The following is a 21,170-nucleotide window of genomic DNA, read 5'->3' as shown; positions in this document are numbered from 1 at the left end:
TGCTTAGCACTGGGTGCCTGTTCCATTAAGCCAGGGAAATCACTCCAAGCTCCACTTAAAAAGGGGAACAACTCCAATTTTTTCATGTTTTTTCCCCAGAAACAGCTGCATGTGCAAGACTGCTGTAGGGTGTTAAGAGACTGCAGAGGTAGGGATAACACTTTAAATACCATCAGATGGTTTACCTTATCAGAATAAGATAAACACACAGCAGCTGATACATTAATATTTATCTTTGCCAAGTATTTATTGTTGATCAGTAGTATTACAAGCTGGCTATTCAGATTGTGCTCCAAAGTTGACTGAAATTGCCAAAAAATTCATGGATTTCCCACCATTTAGCACAGGAGAGGAGAAAAAAGAACCAAGACCAGCTTTTTATCAGCCAAGCTGTGTGTAACCACAGATCTGAAACTCCTCATTGTCTAAGTGAGCTTAAGCCATTCTTGCACTGGTCCCAGATGCAAAGCAGCTTAAGCTGAGCTTTATCAGGGTCTAGAGAAGCTACTGCACATCAGCTCCTCAGCCTTAAATTGGTGGTTACACCACCTTTAGGACTTTCTGTCCACTCCATCATCATCTGGGGGTTTGCAGGGAGCACAACTTGGCTTTTAGGACATCTTGACCTTCTTCCCCTCACTTTGACTCCATCCCAACTCCAACACTTCCAAAGGCTCCTGCACCTTGCACTGTTACTAAATGGAGGACTAAAGAACAGAAAACTCTCTAGATTTTTCCTCAAATTGCTTGCCTATCCCCTTGCCTTGAAGGTACTTTGCTCTCTAGCCCACAGTCACTGGCCCAGTACTGGGGTTATTGTCCAGGTTTGCCTCTTTCTTCTTGGAGAGGCAGAAATTTGCCCTCTTCCCCCAGTTCTGGGTCAATCCCACACTTAGGCACAGGGAAAAAAAAGTCTTTGCAATCTGCAACAACTTCATGATTTAGGACACAAAGCCTTGTTTGACTAAATCATTGCACAGCAGCCCCGAGAGTGCCTGTTGGGAATATGCCAAATTCATATTTCTGTCATTTTGCCCATCCTGCATGTCCATATATCCGTTTATCCTCATTTCATTAGCAAATCGCCCCATCCATTTACTCAGCTATTTGTCAGTGGGGCTGTCACTTTAATTACCTCTCTCTACATGGATTGCTATTATTTATCTGTCTTGTTTGGAGCGCAGCAGCCACCAAAACACATCCCTCCCTGAGCACAGACACTGATGTTATCGGGGAGCCTGACCCAGGGAGCAAAGCTCTTAGGAAGACAAACTGTTTCCAAGCACATTTGTGAATTTTCCCGTCTCCTCAAGAACTAACAGCGGTGACACCCCTGGAAAGTCAGCCAGCAGCACCCCTGAGCAGTGAAGGGGTTTAAACCCTGCAGGGCAGACGCTGCAGTAGGGTCTGGCAGGCGTATCCAAGACTGTGGCAATCCATGGACACACACCTGAAGCAGCATGGGCCTCCCAAAGCATTGGAACTCTGCAAGATTTGGGTCCATCTCCACCTGCACAGACCCTCTAGCTGAGTTTTTCTCACATATATCTGTAGGATTTGTTGTGACACTGCAGGGATGTCCATTGCCCCATGGAATGAAACCCTCTGAAAATGTCCTGCACATTCACTCTGCCGTAACTCTTTCCCTACGTGTTCTACTCTAGCCCTGTCTCTGGAAGAGTTTTGAAGAAATCTGACAGAATTTTTCCTAAAATGAATAGTTTTCTTGGTGGAAACCTGCTGGAAAGGCTTCACAGGGGGTCCTTTGTGCACCTTTGTGTAGGGACTGGCAGCCACACTTGGATTAGGGGGATATGGGGAAGCTCTATTTCCTTCTCCAGGGAAGGGACCTTTTCTCCAGCATCTCTGACAGGGTTAATCTGTGCTGGGGTGCCAGGTGGAGGAGCAGCTCCTCATCCACACGGCCTGTTCAGCCAGATTCCCTTCCGAAGGCAGCCCCACCATCCCGCTGCCTACCTGGGGTGCTTTTCTGTCTGCTCCCCACACAAATGAGCCCTGACTCAGACCTGCTGACCAGGACTGCTGGAGGAGCACTGGGAGAGCACAGCCATTCCCAGCAGCTCATTGCAGCTGTGGTCACCCACGTGCCTCAGCTCTCGCACCACTTCCAGCCTGGAGCCAGCCCAGCACCAGCTGGGGCTGCACACCCCTCCAGGCCTCGGCTAGAAGCCACTGGGAAGCCCACAGGTGTGCACAAACCAGTTCCCCCAACCCTTTAAAGCACAGTTTATAACACAGCCCCCTAAGCCCCGCTGCAGCAGCCTGGCTTGAGCTGGAGCCATCCATGGCCTACGCCTGGCAGGCCCGGCAGGGCCCACACAGCTTTCCCACTGTGTTTTCCCAGCCTCCGGCGCTCTCTGGCTGCTCCTGCAGTGCTCAAATGCACGCCCAGCCCACACGGTGCTGCACAGATCTCTTGCAGCCCCACAGCTGCTCTGCCTCCCTCTTTTCCTGGGGTCAGCACCGGCCGTGGCAGTGCCTCACACCCCCAGGGCCCTGCTGCGGACACGGCCACGTTTCCTAAATGGTCTTTTCTTCGGCGGTTGTCCCCCCTCAGCCAGATTTGGCCCCTGATGCGCCCCACAAAAAACAAGGCTGGTACAAGAAACCTCCAGCTGCTGCTGTTGCAGCTGAGGGTGCAGCAACTCTATAAAAAAGAGTGGGAAGTGTCCCTTAAATCTGGTGGGAGTCTAGAAGGTGTCCCTTGGCAAGGGAGCTGGAACTAAATTAGCTTTGAGGTCCCTTCCAACCCAAACAATTCCATGATTCCATCTCGGCAGGCATCAACAGCGTGTTTTCTTCTCCCTGTGATCTCTGGGAGGGAAACACTTAAAACAGGAGGACTCCTGGAAATCCCATCCCCTTCACAAGCTCATCCAGCCCCTTAGGACAAGCCTAAGGGCTCAAAGCAGAGACCAAAGGCCACAAGAACGAGTCTGTCACAGGAGCTGCCGAGATCAAGGGCACAGCCAGTGTCTGAGGCCCTTCAGAAGGTGGGAAATCCTCACTGAAAGAAATGCTAAGCACGATCTTTAAGGCATGGAGCAGTGACAAGCTCCTCTCGAGGAGCAGAGGATTTCACGGGATCTTTTCCCGAGAGATACATGCATGGGTGGAGGCTGAGAAAGAAAACCCTCAGCCCTGGAACAGGGGAGTACTGCCAGTTGTGATGGGTTTGTGATAAGCTAAGAAACATCCATAAGCATTCAACTTCAAAAGCAGGGAAAGGAGGAGGGGAGCTGCGCAGAGTCAAACGCCCGGGGCAGCCCATTTTCAGCCAGCGTAAGGAGCCTATTTTTAGAAAACCTGGCTACACCTACGGGAGCACTAAGGCTGGAAAGGAATTCTTCATTTTAATAGCCCCCTTCTTCACAGCATTGTACAGGTGGCTTTTCTACGAGAGCCACTCCAACCTCTGTCCCCAGGGAAAGCTGTCTGCAGCACATACCCCCAAACAAAAAGAAAAATCATCGATAGGCATTATTGACAAAAGGCATTGCTACCAAAAAGCTGTTCCAAGTGGGAGATGCAGACAAGGCCTCTGCTTTCCTCTGTACGACAGATTCCTGCCCACTTCCCATCCCCGGTGGTACTTTGCATTAGCCTGTGGGAAAAACAGCCAGAATTCCCAACAGGGACCTCCAGCTACGGTCTGCCATGGGAGACACAGCCCAGGTGGGAAACCTGTTCATGGAAAATAGGCACATGAGACACCTGAACTGCAACTCCTGCACCAGCTGCTCCAGAGGCCCTGCAAGGTGAATGAGGATCAGATCCAAACAGACATTTTCAGACCCTTCTTCTTATAAGAGACCCACCAGCTGCAAAGGTTACAAGCCAAAAGCACATTCTCGGCTCATTCCAGCCAGTATTCCAGCTTTCTATGGGATGAGGGGTATGGGGAGGGCCATGGCTTGGTTTGGGGGTTAAGGTGCTTGGCTTTGTCTTGCCCCTCTGAGCTGGAAGCAAACACAAGACAAAGCAGTGGTAAAAGAAACTGAGCCAGGTTACCCACCCCATTGGGGGTCAAAAATATTGACCATTTTCAGCTGTTTGAACATAATGAGAATTTGGCCAAAGGGTTGAACTGTAGGACACAGCAGAGATGGTGCCCAGAGTCCCCAGAACCCGAGCCTGGCATCCCCTTCCTCCTGCCCGGACTGTCACCAGCTGAGAGCATGCAGCCAGCATCCCTCCAGTGGCCAGCAATGGAAAACAGCAGGATGCCACAAGTCTTTTCCTTCAGTAAGGTGTCCCTTCTCATTCCAAAAGCCAATATCTTAATTTAAAAAACCCAAAACATCGTGAACCTGCCAGTGATCCTTTTTCTCTGCACCTGTCAACCGCTAGCTCAGTGCCGGAGCCCCCAGAACACGAGCACATGCTCCCAGAAATGAGCTGCCTTGAACACTATTTCCACTCCTCCTCTTGGAGCTAACCAGGAGAAATTCCGGTCAGTAAAGCTGCATTTCACACTTCAAAACCCAACCCAAACTGATATTGGCTTTCACCTGTATCCATGAATTTGCCAAATGGCCCCCCAAAATCCCAGAATCTCCTTAGCAGGAGCTGTCATAGAGAGGTCAGTGAGATTCAGAAATTGTATGGATAATTTATCTGTGAGCCTTCAGTAACATCACCAGTGGTTCAGAAGAGCTGCCAGCCCCAGATGCTTTGGGTTTGTAGCCACCAGCTCAGCAGAGAAACTCTTTGAGGGCTTAACTCTCTCATCTCCCTGGGACAACTTTTTTTCCAGGTGACTTTTCATTTCTGCTGCTGCCACAAGACAACTGATCCAAAATCCATTCACCAGTGCAAGGTGGCACTGCTCCACCCCACACCCTCAACATTGCTCCATGTTTCCCATTTCCAAAATTTGTGTTTAAAAAGCCCTCAAAATAAACATTTGCAAAAAAAAAAGCAAGCTGCTGTTCCCTGTCCTTCCTTCACACAGCTGGTGAAGGTAGAGGTGCAGTGACGCAGGAGGAGGTAAATGAGAAATAAAAACAACTCATTTTTCTTCCCAACTTTGTCATCAAAACCAATCTGGGACCAATCTGTCCACCACAAAGGAGCAGGACATTTTCTCCCCCTCCCAAAGGAAACATTCCCCAGAAAATTTCTGCCTGTTCAAATATCTCAAGATGGCAAAGAGAAATCTTCTCTTGAAAGCCTGACAGCATCTGCCCCCCTGCTTTTAAATGAGCATTGTGGTTTCAGCTCAGCATTTTCTTGTTTGCATGCTAGACACACACTTGGATGGCCTCGTGTTTCCCAGCTGAAGGCAACCACGTCCCTGCACCTGCATAGCCAACAGCAACAGGAGAAGTCTTCAGCAGCAGTTCAGATAGAGATCTATTCAAGCAGCTTTATTGATGTTAATGCAGTTACCTGGGATTTACACACACGTAAATCAGAGCACAGGTGGATGATGAATTCCTGCAACTGGCAACAATGTAGGGAAGGCCAATTTCACCCCTGGTATAACAGTGCTGATGTCAGAAGCCGTGCACCAAGCAGCAGCTGTGTTCATGAGTCACCTTAATCAGGCAAATCAGTTTATTGCAAATAAATCTGTGAATTCTCACAGCAGCCCTTGCTAGCTCCACCTTTGGGCCCCCACTACAAACTGATTATGTTGCAAGTTTACTGCTTTAAAATAACATTTTCAGGCTTGGACATGGCAGGCACTTGGGCACGGCCGCCTCATCTCTTACAAAGCCCTCACCTTTGGACAGGCATCATTTTAAAGCCACAGCTGTTTGGGGAAGTATAACCCAAACTGGCCTTCCAAACAAGCCTGTTGGTCTGACTGGGACAGCTGGGGAGGGACTTCAGTCAGGGACAAGCCAAGGGTTGTGGTGTTCCTGTGCTCATACCTCTGCACACTGACTGGGAATCAGGACACTTTGTCCCTTGCACTTTCAGCTTTTGCCCTCCAACCCACTTCCTCATGGTCCCCAAAGTCCTTAAAAAGGGGTGACAATGGCAGTGCTACGTTAATGGTTGGACTTGATGATCTTAGAGGTGTCTTCCAACCTTAAGGATTCCATGGTTTTAAGTCCCTCAGTGTTTTCTCCCAGTTGCAGAGCTCTGTAACATCACCCCCGTTTCCTGTATGGCCAGAGAAGCAAGGAAGTTTGCTTCCAGTAGGGATCACCAGCACCCAAGGAATGAGCAGGAGCTGGCTGATGCTCTCAAAGACCAGTTATCCAGGGAATCCTGAGGGTAGGGATGAGCTAAGCAGCACAGACAAGGAGCTGTGAAGGTCAGATATACAGGAGAGATGGTAAATGGCCAAAACACACCTTCTACCCCGGGATTTAGGGCACAAATCTGAGTCTTGCAGCAAGACTTGGAAGTCAGACACTGAAGCAGGTCAGTTAGAGTCACATCTCTGAACAGATCACAGAAATCTGGGTTGTTGCAGGAAGCTCCGGTTCTCAACCCTTCCAAATTCATGGGCAGGTGGCCTCAAGGTGTCCCTGCTTCCCCACCTGGCCACCAGGGTGTAACACACACCCAGAGACCACCACACGCTCCCTGGGTTTAACCTCCTGTTCCATATTCATTGTTTGCCACCCTGCCATGACTAATCTGGATTTACAACCCGGAAAGCGGCAGGGAAAAGGATCTGATCAAAAGGACGATCCTCACAGCCAGAAAACAAGACAGAGCTGTGTAGCCAGTTGTTCCAGGACACTTAATCCGTCAAGCCTTCGCCATTCTACCCTTGGGCTTAGGCTGAGTCAGTTGTGATTTGCTTAAAACCATGAGAATTCCCTCCTCCTCCCCCCCCCCCCCAAAAAAAAAAAAAAAAAAAAAAGCAAAAAAGCAAAAAAGCAAAAAAGCCAGTTATAAAGTTTGTCAAGAAGTGGGGGGAAAAATACAGGGACTCACACTACACTTTACATTCTGAGTCAGTGGCTGGTGAGCAGCCAGCTGGCAGCTCTCCATCCAAGGTATCTCCAAGTTTCTAAAAGCCAAAGCAAACACTTGGTTTTATCTAAAAAAGTCTTTAACATTCAGCTGGGTAAATTTGTCCTTTTGCTGCCAGTTACACCTCAGGTGCAGGACCCTGAGGCCCACAGAAGTGAGACTCGACATCTTTTGGGGCTACAGAAACACCTGGGCTAAGCCTTATTGCAGGATCCCTCTCCTGGCTGGGAGAAGGAGGAATTTTGGGTGCAAACACTTGTTTCAAAGAGAGGAAATAGATGTATCACAGCAGAGGCTGTGCCAGCAGCAGCCCTGACACTCTCCTTTTATCTAATAAAGAGACCAAGAGGAAATTCCCAGTTCAGAAGCTGTTCAAGTGCCCTGGTAAACAAGGCTTTATCCTCCTTTTATCCCATAAATCCAAACCTTTCCCACTTTGGGTCAGTCACTTCCTCCAGCACCAAGATCCAGATTTTGCCAAGACTTTTTTTCTCCCCATTCCCAGGAGCAGAGAATGTCCCTTGGCTTCAAGATCTAACACAAACTGGGCTCAACCTTTCTCCACTGTTTTCCACCCTTTGGAAGTGATCCAATATCCCCCAGACTCAGAGGTTTTCCACTGGTTTTACTGAGTTCTGGATAAGGCCTTAAAGATGTTTTCTTGGTTTTTTTCCCCAGCAGAAATCAGAACCACTTTGCTGCGGTTTTACAAGGGCCAGCTGGAGAAAGGTTGGATAACCAGACATCCCCAAACCCAGGGGAGTCAAAAGAAACCCCAATCACAGGCTTTTATGCCAAATTATTCCTTACAACTTCCCTTTTTTTTTTTTTTCAGGAAAGGGCTGCCTATCAGCCAGAAGTTCCTTTCCTCTTTATCTAATGATCAAGTTCCCTTTACAAGATGACTCAAAGACACCGACCAGATGTGCATTTTAACTGCAACTTCATGGGGAAAAATAAAAGAATCTACTACAGGAGTAGCAGGTAGGAAAACTGCTTATTTTGCAAAGTGGGATCAGTCTTTCCTCAGCTGCAGCCTTCTAGATCATGTTCACCTTGAGCCAGGTTTTAGCTGGAGATTGAACAACAATCTGAGATAAGTAGGCTGCATTTCAAGTTGAGATTTCCCGGAGCAGCAGGAAACATGAACACCTCATAACATCCCCAGCATCCCTTCAGATTCCTTGGCAATACGAGACAGAAACGGATCCAGCACAGCTGTGCACCAAGCAGGCAGAATTTCAGCACTCTCAGAACAATGATGCCCACAAACCTGAAACAATATTGGCTTCACACTTACAGGAAGAACTCCTCTTGTCTCTTCCCCACAGAAGGTAACTGAGAAGGAACTAATCCTTTAGTCACCAGAGCAAACAAAACTGATTTTAGAGCAGGCATTCAGGATTTTGTAGGTCAAGGGGAGTTGAAAAAACCCTCAGTCTCCTTATAAGCATCTCACAGATGCCACCACTGAGAGAAAAAAAATAATCATGTAAGGCTTGAGTCAAAAACTATAATAGAATAGTGGGATCATAGAATGGTTGGGGTTGGAAGGGGCCTTAAAGATCCCTCAGTTCCAACCCTTCTGCCATGGGCCAGGTAAGAAATTCACCTGAATTCTTTGCTCTTCTCTGGATCCAGAGATTGTTACCAGCCAGGCCTTTTCTCTGACTTCCTCCACCTTCTGGACAAGCTCACACACTCCCTGCCATAACAGGGCAAGATTTAGACCAACTTACTCCAAAAGCTACAGGCCACTTGAAAAACCTGCCCCAACACAAGTCTATTATTGTACACCCTGTTTACTTAAATTCATTGCCCAGCCTGGGAGACTTTGCACAAGGAAATTTACAGCTCGAGTTAATAGAGCAAAATGTAAAACTGCTGGCTTTTGGCTGAGGCTGCAAGCAAGGGACAGGCACAGGTTGTGACTGGGGGTGTTTTCACAGGGCCACTGACATAGAATGTGTTTTCAGGGAGTATTTGTTTTAAATAAGGAAAGTTTATACAGCTTGAGAAAATTATTGGGAAGGAAATTAAATCTCGTTCTGGTGCTCTTCCGTCTCACCTTGACACTCAGAGCTCTCCTCCCTCCCCCAGGGCTTGGTGAGGGCAGGTTTTGCTTGCAGAAAATTGCCTTCCTCATGCATTCTGATTTACAGCCAGCTCGTGGACCAGCCTTCTGCACCCACTGCAGGGGAGAAGGGGCAGGCCGGGCCCATTTTCCCCCTGCCCCGACCCCAGGCTGCAGTTTGGGGGCACAGGGATGCAGTACATGGAGCCTGGGTTCATCCCACCCTGAGCAATCTGCAAGGAGATGGGTGGGACCTGCAGTTGGGATCCCCCAGGTGAAGCAGGGGCTGGGAGGCACCAGCTTTCCTCCACAGCTGCTCCAGGAGCAATGGGAACGGGAACAGCTCTGCTGAGGGAAGCATGGCACTGGCAGCACTGCTGGCAGGGATCAGCATTCCTTCCTCCAGCCCAGACACGGCACGGGGCCAGCACAGCCTGTTCCTGTCCTGCCCCAGACCTCCCCACCCCCGTGAGCCAAAGCCCAGCATGAGGTACAAACAGCCCTGGAGCAGAGCCCTGGCAGCATTTAAAGGTCTTCTCATTTCCATCATCCCAAGAGTTTCCTCTCCATCTGCTGTGGAATTTCCAAGGGGCTTCCACAGCTTTTCACAAGGGCCTGGAATGCCAGGACAAGGGGGAATGGCTTCCCACTGCCAGAGGGCAGGGCTGGATGGGATATTGGGAAGGGATTTTTCCCTGGGAGGGTGGGAGGCCCTGGCACAGGGTGCCCAGAGCAGCTGTGGCTGCCCCTGGATCCCTGGCAGTGCCCAAGGCCAGGCTGGATGGGGCTGGGAGCAGCCTGGGACAGTGGAAGGTGTCCCTGCCCATGGCAGGGGATGGACCTTCCAACCCAGGCCATTCCATGGCTCTGGGAAGATGGCAGCACAGATTCGGACACTGGACACAGTTGCTATCATGCTGGCCCTGTAGGCTGGGAGTGACACAGGCTAAAAGGAGCCATTTGAGGCTCCAACAACCCCAAGTTCCTCCATCCAACACTATTCTCCATCCCGAAGGGCCCACTGAATCCCCACTTCCCCCTCCTGCATCCATCACACACCACAGAGCGCTCCCAATCCCCCCACATTGCCAAAAGGCCTGAAACTCAAGACACCAAAAGCCTCAAGATGCACCTGCAGTCAGCTGGATGAATTCCTAGCACACATCCTCCACAGTTCCTAGATCACAAGGGATCCAAGCCTACCACTGCTGCCACTTAATCAGCTCAGCAAGTCTGGGAATAAAATCCTCAGGGATGTGTTGGTAGGTTCAGTTCCCTGCTCCCACAAAACCAGCGATCCGAGCACCAGTCCAAGTGCCTCAGCAGGGCCTGCACCCCACAGAACAGGTTCAGCTTGACTCCAAGTGCTCAGGAGTCATTCCTGCTCCCTTCTGCATTTCCCCTTCCAGAAATTCCTCCTCCCACAGGTAAAACAATCCTGGCTGAGCTCATCAGCAGGTGTCAGGCAGGGCACTGCCCTTCCCATCACACACAGCAGCAGAGACAGATTGACTCAGCAGGTCCTTGCCATGCTTCAGCTGGAACTAAACCTCCCTGACAGAAAAGCAGCAAAATCCAGCACGTCCCAGCCCTGCTCAATCCCCAGCCCAAAAGGGCTCAATAGCAGGTTTCAGTTTACCTGTCAGAAGGAATTTATTCAGTAAACAGGTATCTTTACAGGATGCTTTCTAGAAACAGGGCTGAGAAGGGAAAAAAGGCTGAGTTGATATCTAGGGATGAGGAGAGGTAAGATGAAGATTTTCAGGGGAAAAGCTTCTGACTACAGAGATCAGGTGTCTCAGCCTTGTCCATCCCTTTCTGAGCCACACTTAACTGGATTTATCCATGGATACTCAAGGACACTTCTTAGCAGGGGTTATTTCAGCTCACACTGGTTATATCAAGACCAAAAAAAAGGGATATTTGTGGCTCAAATCTGCATAAAATGCCCCAAACTGAGTAAATTATCTTGTGTCAGTTCAAACACAGGGATAGAAATCTGCACTTCACACTTGAAAGACCTGAGCTCTGTCCTGACAACCGATGGCCACAAAACTCCAGCTTGTCCCAGGGTTTTTAGCTGAAGGTTGGTTTGCTCCTTAAATCCAGGGATCTTGTGGAAGAGCCACGTCCTCGCTCTTTGACCAGCTCCTAAGAACACTGTGATTCCCTCCTGCACCCCACCAATCCCTGCTGGCATCAGCAGTCACGACAGAGGGGCTTTTGTGTGTCCTTCAAAAAGCAAAGTCACAGAAGGGGCCTCAGTCATTCCTTTGAAAGCCAGGAGGCAGCAGCGCCTTGTAAATTCAAACAATGGATGGCACAGGGTTTTCTCAGAGCGCTTGAAGCCCGGTAAGTAATTAACTCCGACACCCTTAGGTGTTATTAATCCCACTAAACAGGGGAGGAAACCTAGAAAGGAAACCAGACAAGCCCTTGGACTCATCCCAGTTTGCCCCAGGAGCAAAGCTTGTCTTGGAAGAGCAGTGCCGCTCGCCTGGGGCCCCACAAGAATTCCATATCAGAGGGAAGAGGGACACAGCTTCCCCGTCTGCAGGAGAGCAGGTACTTCCCCGGCTGGCGGCGAGGTGCGAGGCAGGGCAGCAGCCGGGGCAGCCCCGGGGGAGCCTGCCCTGCAGCTCTCCCTGGCAGTGCTCACCCCTGCCTGCGGTGCTGCAAAGCCTCCCAGAGCTCATTCCAGAGCAGATTTGTGCCAGCACAGCCCAGGAAGCTGTGGCTTGGTGGCAGCTCCAGCCGGCCCCTTCCCTGGCTGTGCTTCCCTCCTAGGCTGGCTCACACAGCAGCCTCCTAAAGGGCCACCAGGCCAGGCTCAGGCTGTGGCATGGCCCAGCACTTTTTTTCAGCTCCCCAGGTTAGCAATTTTTCCTATCTCCTCCATCAGAGAAGCTCCATTCATTAAATCCTCCACAGGAGCTCATCAGCACACCAGAGAGAAGCGCTGGAACCATCCACAGCCTCTCATCCCTGCTGCTTCCCACAGGCTCAGGTTTGGAGTACAACCCACGGCACACTGCAGCTCCCTCCTACCCCATGTGCCCCCTGGAACTGAGCAGAGGTACCGCCTTTCCTTCCAGAGGACCTACAGTTCTGTGTATCCAGACCTCAAGATCTGTGATCCTATATCCAGCTGAAGTAGCAACAGTAACCAGAACAAGACACCTGGAACCGCAGGATGGTTTGGGTTGGAACAGACCTTAAACACCACTTTGTTCCAACCCCCTTGCCATGGGCAGGGACACCAGGCTGCTCCAGGCCCCATCCAACCTGGCCTTGGACGCTTTGTGTCCCCTTCTAAAGCTAAGGCTCCTTTGCACAGTGGGGGAAAGGAAAGGCACCTTGATCCCAAACACAAAACAGTCCCCTGAAGAGCAGCCCTGAGCCCAGATCCCACCATCCAGGCCAGCAGAACCCAGGGGTTTGCTCAGCACAGCGTTGATCTTGTCATTTATCCCAACATGCGACTTCAGGTGCGGCTACCGGGTTGGTTGTAGATGGAAGGGGATGCTCGAGAGCTACCAAGGCTCCCAGAACTCTGGTTAATTCTCCAACCTGATAAGGACACATCCTGATAAGGATACACAAGCTCCGCAGGTCAGAGTCACCCGGGTGAGCCAGGTTTGCTGGGCTGTCACCCGTTCCACTGACGGGTGCCAAGACAGGGCCCGGGGCGCAGGGCAGCCCCCAGCGCTCCTCCAAGGCGGCAGCGCAGCTGCGCGCACCCCGGAGCCCGCTGCCGTGGCACAGGACCCAGCAGAAGGTGCTGTCAAAGACGAGGCAGTGTGGGAGCCCGAGCGCTGCCCTTGTTCTTTGCCAGCAGCGGTGTCTCGGCGGCCGGACGGTGCCACCCCAGCCCTGCCCCGGGGCCCTGGTGCCTGCTGGAGGCGGCTGCTGCCCTCCCTCGCCGCCCCGGGCCCGCTCCGCCTTCTTCCTGGGGCCATCTAGCGGCACATTTCCATACAGTTCCCTGCAACACCAGCACCTGGAGTTTATGCAAACCGGGCCCTGAGAGCCTGATCTGAGCCCTTCTGCATCAAGCACAAAGCAGCGTCTCCAGCACAGCCACCTCCCCAGCCCTTCCTCTCACAGACCAGGAGCAGCACACGCTCCCTTTCCCCCTCTATTTAAAATCTTTATGATCGCTGAATTTTTTTTTAATCCAAAAAGATGCTTTTACTGAGGCTGGTTAACCATGAGGACACCATCCATGCCTCAAAGCCTAGCATCTCACAGCCAAGTCAGAATAATCAGAATTAACTACAAGGATTGAGGTTTCTATCTCCATTAAAGTTAAGGACCTGAACACCTGTGCCTCTGCACCCAGAATTTTTCCAAACTGTGTTTCACATAATGTGCACGTAGCTGTTGCCACACACTAAGCTCAGTGTCAAAAAAAACCAAAGCAAAACTTTTTGCCTAAACTGTTTTAAATGAAATGAGCAAGTCCTGCAAATCCCACCTGAGCCTAGGAAAAGCATTCCCTGGTCTAGACAAGGCTGCACCAGTATCAGATCAATGAAATTCAGATGATTTCCCTCCACACAGGAGCAGAGCCCTCAGATGTGACACCAGCGTGGCACAGGGATCAGGAGGATGAGGGCAGCCCTGCTCCTGGACACAAGGACGCCACAAGGGACTCCAGCCAGGCCTGCCCATCCTCAGCAGGAAGAGATGGCAGCAGGGATTGGAGAAGAGTTATTTACAGAGCTCACCAGGGAAACAACACCATTTTTCTGGGTACAACCAGAGCAGAGGGGACTGAGAGCCCAAAACCAGCCAGGGCTGTGTCCTGACTGCCCCACCCCTGCTCTGCTACCCCAGTGCCAAGACAGAGGCACTTTTGGAGTCTTTTTTTGTGTCTATTTGCCCATTACAAACCTTCAATGGGTTCTTCAGCCCCCAGCTGTAAGACATGACCATGATGAGCACCCTCCTCACCACGTAGGCCTGATGGGTCACCAGTAAATAGGGAGGGCAGCACATATACAGTGAATTGTCAACAGCTGTGCAGCTCCTTTCTCATGACCTTCTGCAAGGAGAAGAGGCTCCTAGATAGTATATATCTATAAATAAATATTGTTATGCTTCTAGACTTCATGACATTTACAAAGCTGCAGTGTTGGGAACATAACCCAGCCTAAAAGGTTGTGGTGTTCACGCCTACATCCAACATCTCACTTGCTAGCAAATGAAAAATTGATCCTGCGCTGTAATTTTCCTGGAAAATCAGTATTTCCTCAGTGATCAAATCTCTGGTATTGCCTTGTGGCAAAGAAGAGCACATTCTTGTGACAAGAGGCACAAGAAGGATCTGCAGCTTTGAAGGTTGCAGAGGCATCCCACCCTTCCAACATTTTTCTTCTCCTGCATTAAACTTTCAGAGCAGGTAACAGGTTGTTTTAAAGACAAAAGATCACATTTCTTGGGGATAGTTTCTAAAACCAGCATTTATTTCTACTCCATTTCAGACCGAACAGGACCATGAGCTCACCCAGAAGCTCCCACCCCATTCCTGGGTGCTGGTTCCTGCTGGTGCCTCCGCTGGAGCACCCAGAGCCCCAAAGGACAGCTGTTATCAGCAGATGGCTCTCCCAGGTTCACTGGGGTGTGCCTTGCCAAGAATGGAAAATTACACATTGATGCTGCAGCTGACTGAGGTCCTTAAAAAGAAAAACCACTGTGGGGAGTTTGGGGACTTCTCACATAGGAAAGCAGGTGTTGAACGGCCCAGCCAGGCTGGCAGGTGAATGCAGGATAATAAAAGGCTGCCAGGCCAGCCAGAGGCAGCATTTCACTCGTTTGTCGAGTTCCTTCCCTTCCAGCTACACTCCTGATTCCAGAGCAGAATCTTTGCCACGCTCGTCCCCGCATTTCAACATCCTCCCCAACCCAGGGCACCGCCTTTGTTCTCCAGCCAAGGAACTCCAAAAATCAAAGAGCACAGACACTGATGGGACAGGACCCCACGCATAACCCAAACCATTTCCCAGCTGCTTTCAGGTGCAGGTTGGCTACAGGCTCTCTGTGGGGACACATTGGCACCTAGGAACCCAAAACCAGGTTGGGCTTGCTTAGGCCCAGCTTAAATCCCACAGATAAGCAAGGGTGAGTCTGGAAGAGCCTCAGCAAAGATTAAAACCAGCTCAATATCTGCACAGGCTCCGTGGAAAACCCCAGAGATTTAATGCTCTGCCTGACTGGAAGTTGCAGCCGTGGCTGGAGGGCAGCAGGCCCAGCATCAGCTGAAGGACCAGGGAGGAGAAGCAGCACCACGGGGAACCTCTGCGAGCCCTTTTCACACACTCGGGTTTCAGATTTGCACACAGCAGCTGCCTTCTCCCCCACCCGTCAGCTCCATGTAAATCACATTGCTTCTGTCTCTGCTCATCCCACCAGTCCCTAAGGAAGAACAAACCAGAAGTTCCAAGACCCTGGAGCCCTTTTAAGTCGCAGGGAAGGCACATCTAACACAGCACAACTTCCTCCAGGGAAACATCCCCCTCACAGCTCTTGAGGGGTGCCAGGAATTCACACAGCAACCATTTCCCTCCTGTGCCTACACCACGTCCCCCTCGCTCCTCACAGTTTCCTACCTCCAGAAGGATTCCAGAGCTCCCCATCACAGGTGCTCTCCCAACAGTCTCTCACAGCTCCTTCAACACAACAACCTCCTAAAAATAACCTTTTTTTTTTTTTTTTTTTTTTTTGCCTGAATCAAGCCTATAAAGACTCAAGGTCCTCTTCCTCCGTGCAGCAAATTCACACCTTAATTATCTCTTATTGGGCACAGCTGGCTCTCGTTGCTCCTGATGGGGATTGCTTGCACCTGGGCACAGGGGGAGGGGAAGCCCCGCTCCAGGCAGGCAGTGAGTCCCCTCACAGAGGTGCCCACGCTGCTGTGCAGGGTCCTGGTGCTAAAATTTGTGTGAACCCATCACCAGAGATGTGTTGGGTCCCGCTCAAGGGTGGGGAGGCATCTGGGGGCATGTACAAGCGATGTGCAAAGAACATCTGGCAACCTTCAAACTCTTGTCTAACAGACTGTGCCCCCCCCTCTATTTTTCTGTGAGGAATAGGATTTAGCCCCAAAATGGGTGTTGTTTCTGTCACAGCTCATTTCAGTGCGAACACCAGGGTCCCCAAATTGCAAAGCAGTTTAGAAAACATCACCCTCCACCAGTGTGTCCTCAGGGCCACCAGAGTGCTCCCCAGCCCCAGAGGACGTGGCCAAATCAGCCCCTGCCTGTTATTTCCCCCATTGGCTGCCCACATTAACACCTCCAAATCCGATGGAAATACATTTTCCAGGGGAAAACTCGATGCACTTGGAGTGGCCTCACCCCCTGATTGCACCGGGGTGATGTGATTTAAGAGGAAGCCGAAAAAGCAGCGATTGATTACCCGTAAAACAGGGTTATAATCCAATAAATAAATGATAAATCAGCGTGTCTCCTCTTAGTGAGGAGCTAGAGACTCCAAGTTCCCCTTGAAGGAGCTGAACAGAATATCCATTATTCAAACCCATCGCAGCTACCCAAGTGGAAAGAACAGCTGTGCCTTCATGTTTCCTGACACTTTTTCTTGTTACACCACCCTCGCTGAATATGAAGCGATTTGGACTTGAGGTAGCTCATTAAGGGGAGGCAGGGAGGGCCATTTTCCGGGTCTCCTAACCCCTGTCAGTTCGGATCAGAACCCGACACCCAAGGGGCAAAGTGGGGTTACTTGGCTACACCTCGCATGAATCCTGCTGCTCCCGGCCAAGGCTCTGCCCCTGCCCTGGTGGGTTCCCCCCGAGCTCTGCTCACGCAGCTTCCTTAAACATTTGCAATGCAGGGCCACCATCCCACCCTTCCCACCACTCCTGGAAGCACTGAGCCTCCAAGAGTTCAAAACTCCTTCAGAAACTTCTCACTGGAACCCAGGAATTACCTCCCACAAAAACCCTGCCCGTCCCTGCCTTCCAAACAGCTCTGACACTGACATGCACACACACAATTCAGAGCCTTAATGAGAGCACGCACCAGCCTGGGCAGAGACAATGGGCATTTCTCATCACTCTTTAGACACGGCCAGAAAGTAGGACAGCACTTTATTTGGAAGCTGTGCTAGACCTGGAAAGCCACTTGCCTACAGAAGCCCTGGGATAAGGTCCCCTCTGAGTTAATCCCAAAGTTGCACTGTCTGCTCCAAGCTTCTAAAGCGGGGCGAGTGTCTTATTTTTTTTTCTCTGGGAAGGTTTTCTTCCCCATTGTGTGCCCACTGCACATTAAAAGGCAATCAATATCATTCCCATTGTTTACCCTGAAGTTTGATGCATGTCTTCCTGCTTTTACATCCTTGTTCTCACATTTTTGTGCCCCCCAGTTTCACCAAAGCCAGTTAATCTCTGGCCCAGGGCGAAGCGTTTCATGTGAAATGGCTGTTTCTGGTGCAGAATGGGTTTGTAACGAGGCAGGAGACAGAAATCAGAGCTATAATAAGGATATAATAAGACAAAGTGCTTATGAAGGAGAATTTGTGCGTTAGAGAGAGTAAAAAGGGTAAGGCAAGTCAGAGAAGTATGAATAAAGCTATGAAGCAAAACATAAACACACTGGCTTTGTGCTTGCTCGCACTTGGATCTGTCTGTGAGTGAGCAGGCAGTGAGCAAAGACAAAACCACAGCAGCAAAATAGTTCGGGACGTGGGTATGTGAGGGAGGGCAGCAGAAACCCCAGGAGACAAAGCAAGGAGACCCCTGCCCCCCCAGACGAGCCCATGGCATGGCCAGGAGGGCGACAGCTCAGCTCTGTTTATAAAGCCCCGCCTGCCCTCGGAGTGCAGCTACACACACACCTGGAGAGCTCTGGGAGGTTTCCTGCAAAAATGCCAGGCCCAAAGCTGCTTCCCTCTGAGTGCCCAGCACGAGGCTCTCACTTGGAGCGCGTGGAAAGCCCCAGGAGCCATCCTGTCAGTGCTGGAGGCAGCCTTGCCCTCCTGCTCTCTGCCCCCTCCCCGCTTACAGGTGAACAGAGGGAGGGGGCTCACAGGATTCCATGAGAGCCTCTTCTTTCTCTGCCTCTGAAGAAGAAACACTTTCAATTTGGATTTTTCCTTTTGGGTCCTGCTGCTTGCATCCTCTTCACTCCTCGTGCCCAGGCTCTTGGGGATCCCCAGGACACCCCTCACCCCGCTGCTGCCCCGCTGCCCCTGCCAGCCTTGGGGAAACGCTTCCCGGGGGGCTGCGGGACCCCTGGCGCCGAGCCCTGCCCGTGCTGCCGGGGTGCTCCCACCAGGTGGCACTCCAGGAGCGGCTGACGGAGGCACCGGGCCCCGGGAGGGAGCAGTCCCGGTCCCGGGAGCGGCCCCGGCCGCGGGAACGGCCCCGAGAGCGGCCGCGGCTTCAGCGCTCCCGGCCGCGGGGGACACCCCGAGCAGCGAGGAGCCCCCCTGTCCTGCTCCTGAGGGCTGCTGGCACCGGGCACCCAGGTCCTGCCTGCTGCCGTGGTTTCATGCTTCCCGAATTTCGTTATTTCCCGATTTCAGGACGAAATGAGCTGTGGCACGAGGATGGAGCTCCCCCCGCCCCACCCCAACCCCGTCACCCACCCATCCATCCATCCATCCATCCATCCCTCTCTTCCTCCCTCCCTGCCCGGAGCCGGCCAGGCCAAGCACTCCGGCCCCGTCGGTCCACCCTCCTGACAGCAGAAGTTTGGAGCCGCGGGATGGCAATTTGGGGGGAAAGGGAGGATGAAATGTATGGTTTCTCTCTCGTCCCTACCCTGGTTAAATACTCGGCAGAGGCAGCAAACCAGAGCCGGCTGCGAAACCGGTGCGAACGGGGGAGCACCGGGGAGACTCCCACGTTTCCCTCCCTTTGAAGGGCGATGGTCACGGACCCCAAAGCTGTCCCGGGGGGACGGGGGAGCCTGGGACCGCTCAGCGAGCTGCCGTTGGCGGAGATGAATTTACCCAGAACACGACAGAGAAAGTATCGCTGAGCTAATCGAGCCATAGATCCCAAATCCATCGGTTAGAGCCTCCGGGTCCCAGCCGGGCTGTGCTCGGCCAGGGGGGACTAAACCTGGGAAAGCCGGGGCGGGAGGGGATGTGTGCGGGGACAGGTCGCACACCGCACACGTCTTGTGTGGAGTGAAAAAAATGCGCTCACAGTCACATTTCTTTGCATCAACTTTACATAACGACACGTACACACGTACTTGAACTATATAAATATTTGAAATGCATCGAAAACGTCGTAGCGCTTTCGACGTATCATGTGCGGAGACAGCTGTACATAAAGTGACATCCAGCTACCGAGCGGCTCTGGAGCTCCTGGCGCGGCCGTAAGCACAGACCTGCGCGCAGTGAGCACAGCCGGGCGGGTGTCCGGAGCTGCTGCCCGCCTGCACTCCCGGTCCCGGGGTCGGCGACGCCCGCCTGGCTGCCCCAGGGCTCGGGCGGCTGCTGCTGAGCTCGGGCTCCCGGGCTGGTTTGCCCCTCCATTATTGTTAGTACTGGAAAACGTTGTTATCCATGGAGTAATGTCCCTGCTGGCCCAAGCGCCGCTTTTCCTGGGAGCGAACCCTTCGGAGTGCGAACCAAACCTCGCTTGCTCAGACCAAAGCAGTTTTTTGGAGAGGTCGTGGCTCTCTCCGCTCCCGCGCGTGTTCTCCCCGTGTTTCGCTAAGGAGCCCTCCCGGGACAGGTTCTTCCTCCTCTTCTGGAAAGGCTCCTGTTGAGAAACCATATTTAAAACAAACCAAAAAAGCCACAAGACCACCGCCACCACCGTAGGGCGGCTCTCGGGTTAACCCCCCCACTAATGACTGACGGCTGGTGCCACTGAGACAAATAAATACATCGTAAGGAGGGCAATGGGTCGCGAGTCGTTTTGGCCCTAAGGTGAGATTTAGCAATGACCGCCCATTAAATCGAGCTTTTCACTTTTCTTAGGGGTAGCCCCTACCCCCTCCCGCTCCAGCAAGTAAAGCGGGGGAGCCTCCTGACCTGGTTTATATTTGTATTTAAGGTTCGAGGGGTTTTTTTCCTGCTTGCTTTTGAGATCGGAGGCGGGAGAAATGAAAACCGGCTGAAAAGGGACTCGGAAGAACGGAGGAGTTAACAAGCGTCCCTCGAAAATCCACGGGGAAGGCCACGGACAGCGAGGGAAAGCGGGGAAAATGCATTTTCAAGAAACCTGTGAAAAATAAACGCGAGAGCTCCTGGGAGCAGTTTCACGGCAGAAGGGACAGGATCCTGCCGGAAGATCGCGGTGACACATTCCCAAGGGAGCGCGGTCGGGCAGCGCGGTGGCGGGGGGGCTGCGGCGGCGGGGACCCCTTTCCTGCAGAGGGACCTGGAACGGGACTGCGCGAAAGCTTGGAGAAATCCCTCCAGCTCCCCCCCTGCCGCCTCCTCCTGCCCCAAGAAAACCTCCTTGTTCCACTGAGCCGTCTGTCCAGCCGATGGGATGCCCCAAGCCGGACCCCGCGTCCCCATCCTCGGCCGGCTCCCCCAGCCCGGAGCCGCTCCGCTCGTACCTTCCCTGGAAGGAGCAGCTCCGGGGGGGGGGGGGGGAAAGCACCACTGGCTTTTTCTCCCGAGCTTATTTCCTTGATAACTTTATTTTGTCAGGGGCGCTTGGGCGGCTTGAAAGGAAATAAAGCTTGAAGGGACCTCGGAAAGGAGAGAAGCCGGAGGCAAAGGAGGGCTGCCCCGGGAGGGGAGGGGGTCGGGGTGTCCGTGAGGTCGGGTCCGCTCCGCACAGCCAAGCCCGTTCGGTGCTGCCTTGGTTTTTATTTCCATGCCTTCTCCGGGAAGGTCATTATGTGGGAGAGTGAGGTAAAGCTGAGTTTGGTGAAACCAAGGTGAAATTCAGCAGGAATTATGGCCGCGGTTACCTGGGCTAAAGGTCGAACTCTGTTTCGGCTGAGAGCGTTTAAAAAATGTAATAATAATAATTAAGTATTTACTCTAGAATAATCCAATCATAAAAAAGCAAGAAACCAAAGAAACAAAGAAAGAAAAACAGATGGATTAGGAAAGGGAAAACCCAAAGGTGGTGCATGAGCGACGGCTGCGGGTTGAGCTTCCACGAAGGAGCGGTGGCGGATGAGGAAAGCGCAGCTCC

At 52.0% G+C, this 21,170-nt stretch overlaps 1 protein-coding gene and 1 long non-coding RNA gene across 2 annotated transcripts in view; both read right to left on the bottom strand.

Annotated features, from left to right (window-relative positions):
- TBX5 (T-box transcription factor 5) overlaps nt 1–15,735 on the bottom strand; it is a 126,525-nt gene extending 110,790 nt beyond the window's left edge. Inside the window, exon 1 of the mRNA XM_069030577.1 lies at nt 15,646–15,735. The gene's annotated coding sequence lies outside the window, so the exon portion shown is untranslated. The remainder of the gene's footprint in view (nt 1–15,645) is intronic.
- Nucleotides 15,736–19,215: 3,480 nt separating this feature from the next.
- LOC138119195 (uncharacterized) lies at nt 19,216–20,129 on the bottom strand. Its single transcript, XR_011155422.1, has 2 exons — nt 20,048–20,129; nt 19,216–19,772 (listed from the first exon to the last, which is right to left on the bottom strand). It is a non-coding gene; the product is annotated as an uncharacterized lncRNA (long non-coding RNA).
- Between the last annotated feature and the right edge of the window lie 1,041 nt (nt 20,130–21,170).

This window comes from Aphelocoma coerulescens, chromosome 15 (genome assembly GCF_041296385.1).
Source record: "Aphelocoma coerulescens isolate FSJ_1873_10779 chromosome 15, UR_Acoe_1.0, whole genome shotgun sequence".
Classification (NCBI taxonomy): Eukaryota; Metazoa; Chordata; class Aves; order Passeriformes; family Corvidae; genus Aphelocoma; species Aphelocoma coerulescens.
This window is presented reverse-complemented; position numbering and strand designations above follow the sequence as displayed.